Source organism: Panthera onca, chromosome A1 (genome assembly GCF_046562875.1).
Source record: "Panthera onca isolate mPanOnc1 chromosome A1, mPanOnc1 haplotype 2, whole genome shotgun sequence".
NCBI lineage: Eukaryota > Metazoa > Chordata > Mammalia > Carnivora > Felidae > Panthera > Panthera onca.
Window position 1 is genome coordinate 110,301,751 of NC_138339.1, and position 20,935 is coordinate 110,322,685.

The window sequence follows — 20,935 nt, forward strand, 5'->3', positions numbered from 1 at the left end:
ATTAGTACATTTCTCATTACTCAAGCAAGCATCTATAGAATTCTCCTTCAAATCCTCTGGTAACCTCTTCTGTATATCATTTTATATATATATTTTTTCATTTTTCATTTTAGAGAGAGAGAGAATAAGCAAGCAGGGGAAAGGGACAGAGGGAGCGAGAGAGAATCTTAAGCAGGCTTCACACTCAGCACAGAACCCAATGCAGGGTTCAAGCCCACGACCCTGGGATCATGACCCAAGCCGAAATCAAGAGTCGGAAGCTCAACTGTCTGAGCCACCCAGTCGCCCCAACATCTTCGGTTTTTAAAACTTTTAAGTATGTTTGAAAAAAAATTAAAACATATAAATAAATAATAAAACCGTATAAGTTTGAACAAAACCCTCATATTTATATCACAGAGCTAAGCTCAATGAATCAAAACAACTCTGAGGAGGGGATAAATCATGGCTACCTTGCAGAGGTAAACCTATATGTTTGTGTGTGTGTGTGTGTGTGTGTGTGTGTGTGTGTGTGTGTAAATATAAACAGATATGTATTTGTATAAATATGTTTTTCAAAAACTTGATCATACTTTTCTGTGGCTTGTTTTTTTCTTAATTATGTTGTAAACATTTTTCTCTTCAAATTAATAGATATCAATTTTATCAGTTTAATGGCTGCATGAAGGAATGGATGGAGTTTTCCTCATTTGATTAGTCTTCTGTTCAACAATTAGGGTCTTCTGGTTTGCTTGTACACAGATCTTTAAATATTTGTCTGGGATCTACTCATTCAATTGGAATGAATTTCTGCAGGTCATACAGTTAAACCTTCGAATATACATTGAATATGTATTGACAGTAATTGACAATTTGTCCTCCGGAAAGCTGGTTTTATTTTGCATTGGCATGGTCAGTGTATGAAAGCGTCAAATAACCCATATCCAGGACAACTTGGGTTTTTCTTTATATGATAAATGAAAAGAGGTATCTGGTTCCATTTGTATTCATTACTGCTCAGTTTGAAAATTCTTTCATATGTTAAATAGTCATTTCACATTTTGTAAATTTCCAGATTAAGTTCTTTGTCCACTCTTCTTTAGTAAGGATATAGACCCTTTGTTATTTACATCTACAGTCTTGCAAATGATTTTCACAGTCTGTATTTGACTTTTGAATTTGTTCACTGTATTTTTTCCTGGCTATTTTTACGTGCTTGTTTTTTAAAAAATAAATATTAAAATCAGTTGTTATTTTTATTTATTTTTAAATGTTTTATTTATTTTTGAGAAAGCAAGAGAGAGTATGAGCGGGGGAGGGTCAGAGAGAGAGGGAGACACAGAATCCAAAGCAGGCTTCAGGCTCTGAGCTGTCAGCACACAGCCTGATGCTGAACTCGAACCCACGAACTGTGAGATCATGACCTGAGCCAAAGTCGGATGCTTAACCGACTGAACCACCCAGGTGCCCTAAAATCAGTTTTTAATAAATTTCAAAAAAAATAAATCCATTTGGGAGACTGATAGAGAGGTTGTCAGTTTTTTAAAACTGGTTTTTAAATTTTCAGGATGGACTGTGGACTATGGAAGCTCCTTTGGCAGCTTTGTCATTCATGGAGTGCCTCAAGATGAAAAGCACTAAGCTAGCCATTGTGGGGCTACTAGAATGTTTACATCTGATCCTCGAAGTCAGATCTATGCAAAACAAACAAGTGAAACAACTACCCACAGGTAAATATGAGTAAACATAAGAGGATAGGAAAGCAGTAGCTTTGGAGTTCAGAGTTTGAAAAACTGGTTGTTGAGTGGAACTTGTGGGAAGATGTGTGGTTGTTGGCAAGCCAGTTGGTTTGCTTCGGTGGCATGACTGGTTTAACGTGGGGATTAGATGAATGTGCCACCTTCAATTACACCCTCTGTCTCCTTTAGGGCATATATCCCTTCTGATGCAGTAATGAATTCTCCTTGGAGCAGAGTACTGACTTGGTGCTCCTAATCCTGGCCATCAGGATATTTTCTTCACTCAAATAAAAGCAATGACCTGATCTAACGTACTTTACTAGGGAGAACGCCTGCCGACCTCTAAGATTTCCATCAAAATCGTAGCTTGCCAAGGTGTAAGCTGACCGCATCCTTTATAGGCGTGTGGATCAGCCAGCTGGCAAGTCCTGGCCACCACTCTCGCCAGGCAATCAGCCAACAACCCAGCACTCCAGGCAAGATTCATTCCCACTGCAACATTTATTCTATTTTCTTTTTTTAAGGTGTTAGATGCATTCTGCTAATTGGGACCTTTTGCAAAGTCTTTCAGGCACTTTGAAGTGTCCGTTCTCCCATCAATTTCTGGTGAAAATTTATAATCCTGTCACATGGGTCTTCAGCAAGAAATCTGTAAAAAGAGTGAAGGTGATTTTTTTTTTCTTTACCTAACTCAGTGTAGCAGAAATGAGGCAGGGGAACTGTCAGTCATTTCTAAGGATGACAATTTTCACTGCTTGACAATCGCAAATGTAAAATTCCAGTTATTTGATGATATGCCTGTGTAGAGCCCATCCCCCAGATCCAATGATAAGTGTTGAACAGCAGGTTTGGGGCCTTTTGCTTAGGCATGATAATTTAGGGAAATAGTTAGCTCATCAAAATTGGCCGGGTGCCCTGTTTTCATATTATCCAGACAGAAGTCACTGAACCACAACTTTGCTGCTTAGAAACAGGCACTAAAAGGGAGGGAGTGAGGAACTATGAATAGTTAGCCGGTCACCAATCATGAAGTGTACTTTACACTCAAGGATAAACTGATACATGTTAAATTATGCCTGAAGGTATGTCTGGAAGAGCACTACAGAAGATCTGCTGGCTGAATTCTAGTCTTTCCCCGCCAGGTGACCTTAAGGAAGACCCAGGACTCTCGGAACCAGGCGTTCTCTGCGTGTGAAAGAGAGAGTGCTGATAGATGGCCTGCAAGTTCTAAAGGATTGTGTTCTGAGGACTTGATTGAAGAGCCACATCCATCATTTCTCCATCCGGGTACACTTTACTTTAAAACGTCATCCTTGGGGCGCCTGGGTGGCTCAGTCGGTTAAGCATCGGCCTTCGGCTCAGGCCATGATCTCATGTTTCATGGGTTCAAGCCCCATGTCAGACTATTTGCTGACAGCTCAGAGCCTGGAGCCTGCTTCAGATTCTGTGTCTTCCTGTCTCTCTTATCCTCCCCCTCCCTCTCTCCCAAAAATAAATAAAACTTACAAAAAAAAAAGAAATAAAATGTCATTCTTCAAAACTATACACCTATAATTCATTAAGCAACAACTATTTTTTAGTCTATACCTGTGGTTCAGCAGAGTACACCCTCTGTGTCGCCTGAAGAAGTTTCACGTGCTCACCATGGGTGAAAAAAGGCCAGGTGCAAATACCCACAGACGAGATAAATCAGAGAGGTGCAGAGTACCGTGTGGTTTGGAAAATCAGTTGCAACCCTCTCCAGATCCCTTGTTCGGATAGTGACTCCAGGAGAGCTGGTTGGAGACTGCAGCCTGGTTTCATGGAGCAGCTGGCATTTGATGAGAACCTTGCGTGAACGTGAGCTTTCTGAGAGACGGGACTGGGGAAATTCTAGGCAGAGAGAGCAGAATAAACACAGATGCAGACACAAGAAAGTTCAGACAATATTGAAAGAATTCCTGAACTCAGACACCTAGGGACCCCAAATCCAATGTGCTTGCAATCCAGGTTAGGGCATGAATTTATCTTTTCCACAAATATTTATTGAATACCCACTCTGTAGGACATACCACATGTGGCGTTATAGGACATCCAAAGATGACTCAGGACGTTCAAACACAGTTTTCAACTAGGATTTTAAATAACAAAAAGAAATACATGCATATTTTGCATAAAATATGGAAGACAGAAGAGGACAAAGAGCTAAATTAGAAATCACCTCCCTTATTTAAGTTTATAGACTTTGAAAGTAATAATGTCTCATCTAGCACGCAGAAGCAAAGATATAAATTTGGATGAATACAGAAGCAATCACTGATTAGCTCAAAGCAACATTTAAATTGATCTTTCCAGTGAAAAGGCATTAGAAAAAGCAATCTAAAGAACACCTGTTTAGATGCACTAGAATCAACAATTAGGTTCTTCAGGGAATGAGGAGTTTTCAGCTGCCTTTACTCCAGTGAGAGGCAATAGAGCTTAGCATTTTTATTACTGTAATCAAGAACATATAAGGGGGCCAGAGGAAAATATTCACACCCACCTCTTAATCTTGAAGAGGCAAGTCCCTTAAGCCACTCACTTAATTAAGCACAGGCTGGGGCTGGGGGGAGGGGATCCTCTATAGGATTCTCTGTGACTCTTCTTCCTCTTTAAGAAATCTAAGCTTTAGACTTTAGAGTAAAAGGGGAAAAAAAAAAATCAGTTTCATCTTTGGGACCCAAAGAGACCCAAGTAGTGAATGTGACTGATGGAGAGGTGGAAGAGGCAAGCTCAGTGCCTCCAGATGGCCTCTAGGCTAGAGTGGATGGTGCCATTCCCAACAGGTCAGTTTGAATGGGCACTGCCCAACTCCAGGGAGCGCCATTCGTGGAGACTGTGATGGGCATGTCAAGTGGGAAACCATGTCTTTACTCCTTGCTGCCCCCTCTTCAGATACCTTCCTAATAATAATAATAACAGTAACAATAACCACTAACATCTATTTAATGCTTACTACATGCCAGATGCCATGCATTTTACGTGCGAAATCCCATTGATTCCTTGCGAAAACTCCATGAGCAGGTAATATGAATATCCCCATTTTGTAGATACTAGAGTAATCACATGATAAATGTATTATCCCGACTGGGGCACTTTTGAGAGCAAAAGAAGGTGCCATTACTACCGACCCTGGGACAACAGGTATAAACCAGGCTTGACTCAGGTGAACCAGAGCATGTGGTCACCCTACAGGTAAGGCTGCTCAGGTGCAGAGTCAAGGCCAAGGATACTTTGCAGTGTTAGCCTCAGAAAGTTTCCACTGAACAGCTTTTGTCTTGTCCCAGGACTTCCTGACCATCAGGGTTTTCATCTATAAAATGGGGGTAATGACACAACTTCCTACAGTTACGTCAGGATTTAATCAGGGTGAAGCACCTGAGCTATGGACAGGAGCTCAATGTCAAACCACTAAATACCTCAGCTGCCTTCCTCCTTCAGCCTCCCTGTGGAACCCAGGCCTCTGTGTAGCCTCAGGCAAAGGCTTTTCACCTCTTCACCCTCAGTTGGTTCTTGGATGTAAGAATGAGGATGGACCGGGGGTAAACCATCACTTTCAACTCTGACATTCCTTTTTCTCTTATTCTTCTGGAACTCATCTCTATTCATCCACATGCAGCAAGAGGAATGCCTATCTCTTCTGCTTTTAGTTCAGAGAAAGGAGTCCTTCTGTTTATGCTGACCTTCATTCTCTAGTGCTTTCCCTAGATGGTGGGAAAGGTGAACCCAGAAGCCTTTTCTCTCCTCTCTTCTTTGCATTACCTTTTGCTGGTGCTGGAGCTCCTTATGTGGATTGCTTTTCAGTATGGGGTGGTAATACCAGGGAGCAAGCTGACAGTCTGGTCAAGCATCCCATTTGGATGTAGCTGGGGGGAATTTATTCCCCTGCAACCTCATGCCTAGGACCTTGTCCTTCCTTGGAGCCACAAAATGTCTGCATGAGAAAAAATATGCCACAAATTGCCTTCAAAGGTCACATTATAATGCCACCGTGAGGACCTTTCTTCCTAAGAATAAACACTTGAATTTAATTGCGAATGAAACACATTAATGAATCAAAGGCAGCGAGAGGAGGGAAGAGCACACAGGCTTGTGGTGGGAGAGGTTTCCTTGAACCCACCACACACCCTCGTGGCAGATTGGCCTCCAGAACAGTCAAGGACATTTGGGCACACCTTTTTCTTCCCTTACCCCCTCCCTCCCCTCCATATCTCAAAGATATTAATTGAGCACGCACAGTGTTATATTCAGGAACTATGCCAGGCTCTGAGGGTTGGAATAAATGGAAAATAGACATGGTCTCCACCTTCACAGAGCTTCCACTGTAGGAATGAGAGAAATGTGAATCTAATTACCCCATGAAAATGTGTCAGAGGAGAACCCTGAGAAGTGCCATGGAGGAAAAAGACATGGTGCCATAGTGAGGGCTGACCTAGTTAGGGAGGCTGGGCAAGGTCTCCCTGAGGAAGTGATGAGGCTCCTGTGGAGACGGGAAGGATGAGTCGGCATTCCGGCATTTCGGACAGAGGAAGCAGCTTGTGTAAAAGCCCTGAGGTGAGAGGAAGCTCTGAGGGTTTGAAGAACTGAAAGAAGGTCAGAGAGTCTGGAGCTCTGAGAATAGGGGGATGGGGTACAGGATGGGGCTGGAGAGTGAGACAGGGCCCAGCCCAAGCCCAACCCTGTCAGCCTCTTTAAGCATTTAGGGTTTCTCTAAAAGCCACAGGAAAATTCTCCAAGTGTTTTCAGCAGCAAGTTGAAGGATCAGTTTATTTGAACATGATTTGCTCTAGGAAAATAGGTTCAAATGAGTCAAGAAAGGAAGCAAGGGAATAAGGAAATAAGGAAAAATGGTAGCTAATGTTTATGTAACATGTTTTACTACAGACCAAGTATTGTTCTATGACCTTTATACACAGCTTATTTAATTCTCACGCAGCCCTATGGGCCAGATGCTACTGTCCCCCACTTTTCACAGAAGAAGAGATTGAGACACAGAAAAATTGGGCCAGCACTGTTTGGCTGGAAAGTGCTGGAACCAGACTGTGACCCAGAGGTCCATCTCTAGATAGCACTGCTCGGACAGCACAGATGCTCCTTCCTGCCCTCAGGCCAGGCAGGAGCTGTGTTGGTGTGGGGGGTGGTGGTGGCGTTGTGGGGGGTGGGCTGGGGGGGCGGCTTGTACCAGGTTAGCAGCTGTGGAGAGACAGGCCCTAGAGCTATTAAGTAGTAGGAGCTGAAAAGACTCAGGCCGGTGGTTGGGTGAGGAGAATCCCAGGTTTCCCCTGTGAGGGGTTGCAGCAGAGGAGGCTACAGTGTCCGGAAGGGGCCTGTTTTGAGGAGGGGAGCTTGGGTGGATTGTGGGGACATCCACACACTTGTGGACTTAAGGAAAAGAAAACCTCTTCGAACACTCCTGTTTTTTTGTTTTGTTTTCCTCTTACTGGGAATTCTGCGAGGTCCGCTAAGAACTCACTACTTTAGTTCTCTTCGTTTCACAGCTAGGTCAACGCCATTTCTTTTGCTGCTTCATTTATTCAACTTGGTGTTTAAATTCTTTTCATTTCTAAAAGGTCTGCTCTCACTCTGACTGCATTCCTAGAAATTCTGTCTGAATTTTGCTTGGATTCACAAACTCGTTGATTCCATCCCCCCTTCTCAGAATTAATCTGAACAAACAGCCATGTTTTCTAGCTTCCAAACACTTTGTTTTCTGCCAACAATTGACCCTTGTAATTCTGACACTGGTCAGCCTTGAGCCTTGGAATGTGTATACTATTTGATTTCAACAGTGCACTTCAGGTGCCTATGTGTTAAAATTTCAGAAATGCAAACTGTATGTGTACAGCAGCCACGAAAATACATTTTTAAATACACAGTTCCCACTGTCTTGCCTCAAGATTATTTTTGGAAAACTTGCTAAAAAAACAATCTTCTCACAGATTTTTTAGTTCAAACTACTGGACTACAAAAACCAATCTGGCAGAGTTGTTCTCTGACACACATATGTGCATTTTACACACACAGGGTTTTAAAAAAGAAGACGAGGGGATGCACTATTACAAATTTTCTGTAAATTTCAATATCTATCACCAGAGGGACAACACTAACAAATTAGTTAGAATTGTAATTCTAACTCCATAGGGTATTTCTGGCTAAGCTACTTCCTCCATAATGATTTCACAAAAGCAAAGACTCTATTTACACTTCTTTGTTAAAATGCATTGTGAGGGGCACCTGGGTGGCTCAGTCGGTTAAACATCAGACTGTTGATTTGGGCTTGGGTCATGATCTCGTGGTTCGTGAGTTCGAGCCCCACGTCAGGCTCTGTGCTGACAGTGCAGAGCCTGCTTGGGATTCTCTCTCTCCCTCTCTCTCTGCCCCTGTCCCTCTCTGTCTCTCTCAACATAAATAAATAAACATAAAAAAAGTATTTTACAAAATGCATTGTGAAATGGGGGATGGTCATGCATACATCAGTTCCTGCAAAGGTTATCTGGTACTTAGCAGTGGGAGGGGGCACAATGATGTTTTAGGAGGGCATAAGCTCCATCTTAAATTTGAATCTTATTGGAGGAATCAGAACTAAAGAAACAAGGAAGAGAGGAAGAGAGCTTCAAGCCAAGACCTGAAGGATGAGTAGAAGTTATCCTGGAGAAGAAAATAAGAAGAAAAAAGAAGAGGCAGAGGGAATGCCATATTTAAAGACTCAGAAGAGGGCAAGAATGTTAGGCATTAGAAAACTATAGCAAGTTCAGTAGGTCTGGATCTTAGAATGCAAGAGGGTGGTTAGTGAATGAGACCAGGTCACCAAGGGTCTTGTAACCATGGTAAGGAATTTGGAATTTATCCTAAGGGTAGGAAGAAGCCCTTGAAAAGGGCTATAGCAGGCAGTGTGGAGAACTGAATGAGAAGAAGCTATTGTAACTCCTCAGAGAAAATGGTGGCCTGAGCTAGTATAGTAGCTGAGGAGGAAGATTCAAAGGGTAACTGCAAGGTTGGCCACAGAGGGCAGGGGAGGGGCACGGTGACAGGGCCACTCCCAAGTCTCTGGCTTGGCCAACTGGTTGGATGACAGAGCCATTGCCTGAGAGAGAGAGAGAGAGAGAGAGAGAGAGAGAGCACTGGGGACAGAAAGTTTTCAGCATGCTGAAGCTGAGCTGCCCACAAGACCCCCAAAGTGGATGACCAGTACCAGCAGTTAGTTACTTAATTAGTTACTTAGTTGTTGAGGGATCTAGACAAAAGATATAGGCTTGGCAACTGAAGCTAGCTGGAGGAGCAGACGAGAATGCTCGAGAAGGTGTGTCCGGTGATTTTAGCAACACGGAAGTCACGTGAGATTTTGGAGGGGCAAGTTCAAGGAGCGTGGTAGAGACAGAAGGCAGGTTGCAGAGTGAGCACAGGGAGGGGAGCAGGTAATAGGCAGTGTAGGCAACTCTTTCAAGAGTTAAACCCAAAAGAGGAAAAGAGGGTCTGGGGCAACTGCCGAGTGGTGGTTTAAGATCCGGGAGACTCCAGGGGCGCCTGGGTGGCGCAGTCGGTTAAGCGTCCGACTTCAGCCAGGTCACGATCTCACGGTCCGTGAGTTCGAGCCCCGCGTCAGGCTCTGGGCTGATGGCTCAGAGCCTGGAGCCTGTTTCCGATTCTGTGTCTCCCTCTCTCTCTGTCCCTCCCCCGTTCATGCTCTGTCTCTCTCTGTCCCACAAATAAATAAAAAAACGTTGAAAAAAAAAATTAAAAAAAAAAAAAAAGATCCGGGAGACTCTGGTGAATTTAAATGTCAGTGATAAAAACTCAGGAGGGAAGGTGGGGCTATGTACTGAGCAAAGAGTGCAAGGACCTAGGGGAAGCTGAGGACAGCCTCCAGAGACTGAGGAGGATACAGAACATGGAAAGATGAGTGTGAGGGAGGAAAGAGCATATGCTTGGCTGTAGGGACAGGTTAAAGGTGTTCCCACTGAGGGTTCTATTTCTCTGTTAGTGCAAGGCAAGAAAATCTGTTAAGAAGGAATTCATTCTTTCCCTTACAGTTAAAAAAACCCAAAGTGAAACAAAATTTCATTTTTCACCTATCAGATTGGCCAAAATAAAAATATTCACTAATAAATTATATTATCAATGACTGGGAGGAGTATAACAGTGTAAATTCATACAATCTCTTCAGACCGCAAGTCTAAAGTCAGAACTCTGTTGTGAACCAGTTTTTCACTTAACCCGTGTCTTGAAGATGGTTCCACAGCCACACAAATAAATCCACCCCACTGTGAAGCACACCTTATTTAATCCGTTCCTTGTGCACACTTCTTGACATACATATGAGAGTGTCTACTAGGGAAAATGTGTAGCTGTGAACTTGCACTCTGTTCACATCATGATGGTTGGTATTACGGGTCAAGTCTACTGGCCATGGGGGCCTAGACTAAGCGTTATTTCTAAGTATGTCTGTGACGGCGTTTCCAGATGAAATTAGCATTTGACTCGCTAAACTCAGGAAAGTAGATCATCTTCCCCAGCATGAGTGATCATTGTCTAATCTGGTGGGGGCCTGAATAGAACAACGTGCTGAGGAAGGAGGAATTCGTTCCTGTTTTTCTTGCCTCACTGCTTGATCTGGGGCATTTCATCTCCTGTCCCGGGACTGAGAGTTATACCATCAGCATCCCTAGTTCTCAGGCCTTCAGGTTTGGGCTGAATTGCATCACTGGATTTCCGGGGTCTCCAGCTTACAGACAGCATTATCTTGAGACTTCTCCATCTTCATAATCATGTAACCAATCCCTCATAATAAATCTATTTATCTATCTGTCTATCGTTCTGTTTCTCTAGAGAACCTTGACAAATATAATGTCCTTGCCCATTTTTCTACTAGGTTGTTGGTTTTTTCCCTATCGATTTTTTTCTTTTAAGACTTTTTAAAAGTTTATTTTGGGAGAGACAGAGAGGGACAGGGGCAGAAAGAGAGAGAGAGAGAGAGAGAGAGAGAGAATCCCAAGCAGGATCTGCACGCTCAGTGCAGAGCCTGATGCAGGGCTCAAACTCACCAACTATGAGATCATGACCTGAGCCAAAGTCAGACGCTTAACCAACTGAGCCACCCAGACGCCCCTTTTCTCTACTGATTTTTAAAATACTTTTTTAACTGTTTATTCATTTTTTGATAGAGACAGAGAGTGAGTGGGGGAGGGGCAGAGAGAGAGGGAGACAGAGTTTGAAGCAAACTCCAGGCTCTGAACTAACAGCACAGAGCCCAACGTTGGCCTCGAACTCACGGACCGTAAGATCATGACTTGAGCCGAAGTCGGACGCTTAACCGACTGAGGCACCCAGGCGCCCCTGTACTGATTTTTAACAATGGAGAAGGTTTGAAGTAGGCTCCATGGAAGAGAGAAAAGGGCTGAAGAGGATTGGTGTTTAGGGCACCATCCAGGCTCCTCCCTCACTGCTTTGGGAGCTAATAATAGAGCTCTGCAGGCCTCCTTGAATTGAACAGATTTTCACTGAATTGTCTGTTTGCAGCCCTCGCCTGTGATTTCTTTCTCCAAAAGGTTTACAATTCCCTGAGGCCATTGCTGACCAACAGGTCTGCAGTCAGAGTAGGAAGGAAGGAAGGCCCTATTCTTTGAGTTCCCATTGTCGGCCTGTGAGTGGGTGCGGGGAGAAGCTGCCTAAATCTCTGAATCAGCTCTGGGAATGGACTTGAGGGCCTCCGTGCTGGGTTTTGGTGTTTACTCTGGGCACCAGTTTCCCCTATTTGATCTAAAGGGTGTGACCTTCCAGACCCCCAGTGAACCGACCCATGTCCCGTCTGCTGGATGCTGACCTTCTGGATGCAGGTCTCGATGTTGTCCACCCCCAGCTGGGTGCCTTCATACATATAGTGACAGCTGCTCTTCTTGTTCACACACAGTTTTAGGCCCAAAGGCGAGAGAGCAGAGGGCTGAGGATACAGGGTGGGCCTGGTCTTCCACAGCAGGTAGCCATTTCTGTCCAGCTCTTTTGCATTTTTTAGAGTCCACAGATGAAGTTCAAGTCCTGGAGTGTGGGAGAGACCAATTATTTCCAAAACTCTTCCACAGAAAGCCAACAAAGTACCCTTTCCCAGGGTAGAACTCAGAGCTTCCTACTACACATGAAACCTCAAAGTGGTGTGAATTGTTTTGCAAACTGTCATCACAACATACAAATGACACATTTAAAAATGGTCTAAGTAATAAAAGGATGTAAACACATTTCAATCATTTATTAGCACATGTGATGTGCCAGGTGCTGTGCTAAAAGGCTTTACATACATTGGCCCTTAAACAACCCTGTAAGATAGCGACCATTATTATCTCCATTTTACAGATGACCAAAGTGAGGCTTAGGGTGGTTAAGTAACTTTCCTTAAATCACAAGGCTAGTAAGTGACAAAGCATGCATTTGAACTTACACTAAGGTGGAAAACTGTAAACACAACATTAGACATGGGCATTGTTCATCCTACGGATTCCCCCATCAATGTACCTGTGGCCAGGGAGGCCCTGACTGGCAACAAGTTGATGTTTCTCAATACTCTGCAGATTCCTCTTTTCCTAATAAAGCGCGCTGCCTAACACTTCTGCACCAGGAAACTTAGACCCATCACATGTTCTCAAAAACAGCCCCACCTCATTAAACAGACACTTTAACTAAGTCCACCCAAGCCTCCCTTGTCTGGTGACCAGATGAACGACTTTCCCTGGTGGATGATTTCTCAACCTACTGCAATAATTATGAAAAGGGGCATTCACATCACAGCTCCCAATATCCAAATGCATTAGAAAGTCTAGTATTTTTCAGCTAAAGTTTCATTACCACTGCTTGTAAGTTCCACTTCTTTAATTAGAAATAATTTTGGGGGCACCTGGGTGGCTCAGTCAGTTGAGTATCCAACTCTTGATTTCATCTCAGGTCGTGATCCCAGCATGGGGCTCTACATTGAGTGTAGAGCCTGTGTGGGATTCTCTCTCACGCGCGCTCTCTCTCTCTGCTTCTTTCTCTAGAGAGCTCTCTCTCTCTCTAAACAAACAAACAATTTCTTGTCCCCACCTCCTATCGAACCAACCCTTTTGCTTGTGAGTAGAGGTTTAATCTTGGAATCCAGGCATCCATGGAGTTCTGACTTTGAATTTACAGGTGCTGGGGTGTAGAGCCATAACTAGAATCCAGAGGGACAGATTATTTTCTTTTTCAACCGCCTTGATGGCTGAAGGTGCAAACCATGTCACTATGTAACAGCTGGAAAGGAAATAGAACACAAAGAAAAGAAAATGACACACCCCTTAACCTACTACATAAAAGGACAAACATTCAAAACATGTGGACTGTGGAATTCTTTTTTAACCTTTTACTTCATAAACGTTGTTAATGAGAGGTCTCACTAAAACTGTTTTTTAAAGTTATAACTTTTATTGTTTAGGTTGATGCTGACCTTTACATATATTTTTAAGTGTTTATTTATGTTTGAGAGAGCGCTTGTGAGGGAGGGGCAGGGAGGGTGGGGAAAGTAGCATCCCGAGCAGGCTCTGCTGACTGGCAGTGAGCCCAATGTGGGGCTGCAACTCACAAACTGAGAGATCATGACCTGAGCCAAAGTCAGGTGCTCAACTGACTGAGCCACCCACGTGCCTGCCCCCCACCTTTCTTCATAATACACACTATTGTAAGGGACATTTATGAATAGTGAACCACATGGGAATGAGAACGTACTGTTTTCAGTAAATTATTATAGCCTATTAACTTCCCCAAAAGACTGGCAATTTTGTAAAATTCTTCCAATATCTGTTTTAATTTGTTTCAAGAACCCAACATTTAGAAAATTCTTTCAAAATTTCTCAAGCTACAAGTAGTACGTGACTTCTGAAATGCTAAAAATGCCCAAATAGTACTCTGTTGTTCAATGCTCTCTCCATTGCAAGTTCCCAAGTCATTATTGTAAATGTCTTCAGGGTGGGGAGAAATGAAGCTTTTTTTCCACAGGCGTGGAGGTGACTCCAATCATAATTTTTAGTTACTAATAAAGAAAAGGGCAGCCAACTGAAATGGCCCAAGATAAATGGTTGTTGAAACTAGCATTTCTTAAAATTGGTATGGTTGGAATCTCAAAGGGTTAGAACTAATTTACAAATGGTAAGTCATAGAGGAAGCTAAAATAGGCCTAATAGGAACACAGCTTGGCATCCCCTGGTTGGTGCCTCTTTGAGCAAGACAACAGTGACTGCGCATTGGAGGTTTCCAAGTTTGAGGAATATACTTCTTAAAATTCTGTTTTGTTTTTTCTCTTAAGGGGGGTAGGTGTATAAGGGCATAGTAGGAAGGGAACGTTGCCAAGTTAGAAAACCTCGCAGCATAATATCCAAATGGATGTGAACTAAATTTAATGGCAACTGCGCCCAAAGAAGGTCATTTCAAGAGGAAAATTCCAATTTATGCATGGCCAGGGTTACAGAGCTCAATGGCAGCTCCTTTGAAGTTCTAAGAGCTATTCTTTTGGGTTTCTTCCCTCCCCTTCTTTCTCCACCCCACCCTCATTCCTAGGGTATACTGTGATGGGATGTAAAAGAAAGCTATGTGTGGAGTGCCTGGGTGGCTCAGTCGGTTAAGCGTCTGACTTGGGCTCAGGTCGTGATCTCGCGGTTTGTGGATTCCAGCTCCACGTCAGGCTCTGTGCTGACAGTTGAGCTGTTTCGGATTCTGTCTCCCTCTCTCTCTGCCTCTCCCCTGCTCACTCTGTGTGTGTGTCTCTCTCTCTCAAAAATAAACAAACAGTAAAAAAAAAAAAATGTTTTTTTTTTTTAAAGAAGGCGATGTCTGAAGAACATGTCCTCCCCCAAGAAAGGTATCACATTGGCTATGATAGAGGAGCCAAAAGTGTCTTTGTAGACAGGATGGGGTATGAATCCTGGCTCTCCCAGTTACAAGGTGTGTGATACAGTCAAAGTATTTAACCTCTCTGAGTTTTAGAGTGTCATCTGTGAAGTAAGGACAATAGAACCTATTGTGTAGATTGTTGAGGGAGACTGTGAAAAAGTACAAAAATGCAAGACTTTGGAGTCACACTGCGCAGATTCTCATTTTTCCTGGACCAGTTTCCAGCTGTGTGACCTACAAGTAACTACTTTACATGCGCCTTATACAAACACTTCCTTATTTGTAAAGATAATAATGCCCACCTCATAAGGCCTTTTAAAGATTAAATGAGATATTGGTAGACCTCTTGCAAGTAAGTATCTGGGACAGAGTAAATTCTTAATAAATTTTAACATGTGCATAAAGTGCCTAGGATTTAGCCCAAAAGGTAAGTTCTATAACTGATTAATTATACTTACTAGTTTAGGGGCACCTGGCTGGCTCAGTCAGAAGAGCATGTGACTCTTGATCTCAGGTCATGAGTTTGAGCCCTGTGTCAGGTGTAAAGATTACTAAAAAAATAAATAAATAAACTTAAAAAACATTATACTTACTAGTTCAAAAGCTGTACCTGGTTATATACTTTGATAAATCTTCAGGTATTCAAGTTAAACACACAGGAACATCATTTGTAATTTTTAAATGTTGTATTGAAGTATAATACACATACAGCAAAGTGCAGCCATCTTAAGTATAAATTTAATTATATCTTAACCCATGACTTTAAAAGCTACAAGCTTTCTCTGTTGATTCTGTCAATCAGAAGAAAGATTGCTTTATCTAATTAAAATGACAGTTTTATTAAGAGAGAGAACCAGAAATACAACACTGAATATACCCAATTTTTTTTTTTAATTTTTTTTTAACGTTTATTTATTTTTGAGACCGAGAGAGACACAGCATGAACGGGGGAGGGGAAGAGAGAGAGGGAGACACAGAATCGGAAGCAAGCTCCGGGCTCTGAGCCATCAGCCCAGAGCCCCACACGGGGCTCGAACTCGCGGACCGCGAGATCGTGACCTGAGCCGAAGTCAGACGCTTAACCGACTGAGCCACCCAGGCGCCCCCCCAATTTTTTTTTTTAACCAACAAACAGCACACATTTTATTCATATAATTACTTAACCACCATCCTCACTCATATTCTACAGATTCCTTGGATTCACTACAACACTGGCAGTTGCCAAGCAGAGGTGACACATTCATAAAAGTGCCTGTGAGTTTGACCTCTGTAAGCACTTGATTTTGAATCTTAAATTTTTTTTTCTTTAATTGATTACATCTTACAAGAAGTTCAACAGCTTCTCTTGAAAAGCTTGACAGACAGATGTTTTGCAACTGAGTGAAGCATAAACACCAATACTTCCTGGCTTTGAAAATTCTTTATTCTGAAAGATCTGGCTGAATTCATCCATCACAAGCAAATGACAATTCCTTTTAGCAACTCCTATACCTAGCAGTTGACATGTTTATTTTGACAAAGATTCTAAAGCTCTTTCTGATTTCCAAAACGTTCAAATGTGAAAAAGCGAGTGTTTTAAAATTGAGGAAACATTATTTTGATACTTGATACTTTGCAACTTACATTTCATCAAAAGCAATATAGGTTGTCTATGTGTAAAAAAAAAAAAAAAAAAAGCCTGTACAGGACACCGTGATTAAGACTCTACTTGGCCTCATGTTTGGGAGCTAAGTTGTACTGGGAGCAGGAGACTCAAAGTGATGAGTCTTGAGTATTTTCACCAATGCAAACAGCACTCCAAGGCAATTTATCTTTCATTTTAATAATCCTTACCTCTTTGGAGTGTCCACTCTGTGATAGGCACTATGCTATGTACATTATCTCCCCTACTCTCTTTTTTTGTATTTAAAAAAAATTTTTTTATGTTTATTTTTGAGTGAGAGAGAGAGAGAGAGCATGAGTTGGAAAGGGGCAGAGAGAAGGGGAGACATAGAATCCGAAGCAGGCTTCAGGCTCCGAACTGTCGGCACAGAGCCTGACGCGGGGCTCGAACTCACGAACTGTGAGATCGTGACCTGAGCAGAAGTCGGATGCTTAACCGACTGAGCCACCCAGGCGCCCCTTTTTTTTTTTGCATTTTTTAAAGATTATTTATTTTGAGAGAAAGAGAGAGAGAGTACGTGTGTGCAAGCAGGGAAGGGGCAGAGAGAGAGAGAGACAAAGAGAGAGAACCCCAGGAAGGCTCCATGCTGTCAGCACAGAGCCCAGAGTGGGGCTCAAACTCATGAGCTGTGAAATCATGACTGAGCAGAGATCAAAAGTCACGTTTAACCACCCAGACTGAGCCACCCAGCTGCCCCTCTCCCATAGTCTTTATAAGTGTTCTATACAGCGGGTATTATTATTTACAGACAAAGAAACTGGGGCTGAAGGAGATCATTCTTTAGGCTAACTCATCTGTTTGGAAGGTCCTGAATTTGAACCCAAGCCTGTCAGACTTCATAATAATGTTATGAAGACTCTTTCCAGGAGTAGAAAGAGGATGAATGTTTATATCCGTACATGTATGTTTATGTCCACATATTTCATTAGGGAATTTCCTTTCACTGAAGCTTTATAAAGCATAAAAACCTCACTGCTATAGGCAGTTGGGCAGAAGGTCAGATTGAATTAGTGACAAGTATGAATTGCAAATTCATTTTAAATAAAATAGATTTTCCTAATACCATCCAAATTTCAAAATGGATTCCCACCCATTCTCTTTTTTGTGTGTTCATAAAAACCACTTGAACTGGGCAGATTTGGTGTTATCAGACTAATGTTACAGGTAAGAAAAACAAGGGCTGAAGAAGTTAAGTGCCTTTCCTATGGTCAGAGAGCTGTTTAGTGATAAACCCACAGCTCCCTACTCTGCAGGGTGACCTAACAAATTCCTCCTGAATTACCAGATAATTATTGGATAAGGATGATATGTATTCGTTATATTAATTATTCATATATAAGAGATTGCCTGAAGTGCTCAAAGATGTATTTCAAATATTCCCCTTGTAGTCTCATTTATATCACTCTTTTGTACTACTTAGCAAGACAGAGTTTGCTAAATGAAGGAAAATTTCTGCCCAGATCCCAATCAACTTATTATAAATTCCAAATTAATAGGGTCTAAATAAATAAGAGCTTATTATGGGGCTAAAAGCTAATAATGTTATTTGTTTCTGATATCTTTTTTTTCATTTGCTTTGGCTCCAATTTGAGTATTTCATCTACTGCATATTTTTTTCTGTTCCTCATTAGAGATACAGGGCAAGAGAGGCACACAAGGAAAGAATTACTTGTATATGAATAAAATTAATAACCTGAAATTATAGAAGGGGGGGAGAGGCATCTTTTTGATAATTTATCATAATGTTTAGTAACAGCAATTTGCAGTAATGAAATAACTGATCTTTGCTTCTCCTGGGTATGTGTTGCATTTATCAGTTTATGCTTTACTTACATTTTTTTTATTACTCTACTTGTTAAATTATTTAAACTTAGAAGGCAACTTCTAAGTTATTAATAGTACAGCAGTCTTCTGAAAAGGGAGTCATGCAAATAGTTATTTCATTTTTTTAATTCAGATTTTTAGGAATCAAGATATGTTTGTCATTTAACCCTGGGATTTATAGAGACTAAAAAGCTCAGGATCATTCACCACCCGGAACAGGGGGCTCAGCGTTAGGGCCTAGGCAAATGTATCTCTCTAAAATCAACTTTATATAAAAGTCATCTGGGTGGAAATGTGGTTTTCCTCATGCTGGGTCTCCTTACACTTCTGAAGGAGTCCTAAGGGAGTAAGATGAGTGAGAGCCAGACTGATAGCATGAAAGGCCTGGTGCTCTTAGAGCTATTTCTTCCATGATTAAAAAATAATGAATTTTTTGTTTGCTAGGTGCTAGGAATAAACACTCCTGGATTCCCTCTGTTCTGTCGTTCTCCCTCTGGTCTACAAACACACCACAAAGGCTTCTCTGTTCCTTCCCTAAGTCACATTTCTCATTCAGACGTCCTTTCTATTTGGGGTTCCATTACTTACTTCCATTTGGTTCTTTCCTTTCCTGTATGGGCTTCTCTGTTTGTTTTCGGGCTTCTCCCATGTTTCTATTTTTGAATTGTTTCTTTCTGCAGGACCATCTCTGCGTCTCACTTCTTTATCATCTTGCTCCCTCTTTTGTATCTGGTATTATTCATCATCTTTGTTTCTATTTATTTCTCTTCTTCTAGCTCTGATTTCTTTATCTCTGGCCCCCTGTTTCCTCTCCTTGATTCTCCTGTTCCCATCTCCACGCCCTTTGACCAAACAACCCCTCCCTACCTCCTACTTAAAGTCACTGAAGAGGCGCTCCCACTAGACTAGAAGAGAAAGAACAGAATAAAAAGAGAATTGAAAGGTGATGTACTGAACCTGGGAAGGGCAAGTTTAGTCATGCTAACGACTTCCCCATCCTCTTTTGGTCCCCAGGCAGTCTCCTCCACTGTCTGTGTCACAGCCGGGGACCAAGGCAGCACAAAGAGAAGGAAGCAAGAGGAAATAAAGGTGAGTTCTGGGGCAGCCACAGACACGAAGCTATTCCTTAAATACCGCCCAGTCAGCATTCATCTAAGAAACTCTACAAAACAGGATTGTGTTTCAAGTATAGAGCCACTCAGATCAGCTTCCCAGCAAGCTAGAAGCCATTCTCTCTAGAACCTAAAACTGACGGTAAGAATAATCAGATACCGTAGGTAAGTACTATCAGTGTTTCCACCTGACCCTAAATTACTTCAAAACTCTGTCTGCCAGGGTGTTAATGCCCACCTCCAGGATACACATCTTGCTTCTCATGACTTGGCTATGACCCAGCCCCACCCTTGGCAGTTTTTATTTTTAACTATTTCCAGATATGTTTATAAACAAATCATGCCTCTTAGAACCACATTGCTGCCACTCAGTCGTACAGCGGAGGAAAAATCCGGGACAGTTAACACTGTGGAAAGTCTGCATCTCTCTTATCCTTCAGGAAGAAAAAAAGCAGAAGAAGAAAAAGGAAGCATAACAAGTTTTTAAAAGCCAGACGAACAAGAAGCTCTCAGAAAAACCATTTTACCAGCCTAGTGGTAGTGAGATAACCAAACGTACAAACAAGGCGACCTTTCTTCCTTCCCCTCCTGACACCTGGCGTGAGGACGCTGGTGGCCAGGGCAGGCCAAGGCAGGTCGTGCAGCATTGTGCAGTCATTAGTTTGGGGGCAGCAGGGGCCGAGGACGCGCTTTTCATTTCACTTGGGAGCGCTGTGAGGAAGGATGAGGACAGAGCTGAGCTGACTCCATTTTTCCTTTTTTCAGGCAGTTAGCTGCCAGTTTGTTGATTTTGAAACTGAGTACCAGGGAAAACACCTCGACTGTTCAAATTCTTCAAAACAACAACAAACCTGCACTTTTCACATGTTTTTTTTATTTTGACAAAAGAAGTCTTTTTTTTTTTTTTTTTGAGTGAGGTAAATAGGGGAAATTACCCTAAGTTTGTAACATTGTTTGCTAGGAACCTCTCTGATGTCAGTCCTTCCGCTCTTCCCACCCTGGCCTGCTCTTAAGACAAAAGAGAGAAGAGCTGGGTCTTCGGACAATGAAAACAAAGGCCCAGTGCTGAGGCCTTTGTCTAACCTTGCAGAGATCGAGGTTAGGTCTGAGCAGAGCATGTCCCCAGACAGCCAGGAGTCCTTCCTGGCAGGACAGCTTCAGGCCTGGAATCTGCCCACTCAGGGCTGCCCTCATGTGGGGACCCCTTGGTCCAGGGGCTTCTCTTTAATAACATCTGAGCTTTTTTTTTTTAATAATTTTTTTAAACATTTATTTATTATTGAGAGACAGAGAGACATGGAATGTGAGCAGGGTTGGGGTAGAGAGAGAGAGGGAGACACAGAATCCGAAGCAGGCTCCAGGCCCTGGGCTGTCACCACAGAGCCGGATGCGGGGCTCAAACTCACAAACTGCGAGATCATGACCTGATCCGAAGTCGGACACTCAACCGACTGAGCCACCCAGGTGCCCCGAATTTTTGTTTTTATTTCCTGGCTTCAAAAAGATAACAAAAGGATGAGCTGAGACTGAATCCATAGAACAGAATGACACACATACACAGAAATAAGTTATATGTTCACAAATATACATACAAAGATTAAGCACTGGGGTTGCAATTTAATGATAACTTCCCCCCAAATAAGTTTTAAAATAAAATAAAAACAAATAGAGCAAAGAAAACTCCTTTGCCAGATAGGGTCCAGTTCTGGGTA

At 42.4% G+C, this 20,935-nt stretch overlaps 1 long non-coding RNA gene across 7 annotated transcripts in view; it reads right to left on the reverse strand.

The window, feature by feature from the left end:
* Positions 1–526: 526 nt before the first annotated feature.
* The window catches only part of LOC132681351 (uncharacterized), a 109,670-nt gene continuing 89,261 nt past the window's right edge, over positions 527–20,935 (reverse strand). For 3 of the 7 annotated variants that reach the window (XR_013556678.2, XR_013556675.2, XR_013556676.2), the window contains 4 exons: positions 15,083–15,175; positions 12,506–12,992; positions 11,557–11,768; positions 527–5,670 (listed from right to left, as the gene is read on the reverse strand). This is a non-coding gene — a long non-coding RNA (uncharacterized LOC132681351). The remainder of the gene's footprint in view (positions 5,671–11,556; positions 11,769–12,505; positions 12,993–15,082; positions 15,176–20,935) is intronic. The other 4 variants (XR_009611024.3, XR_013556677.2, XR_009611026.3 and 1 more) reach the window with 4 other exon arrangements.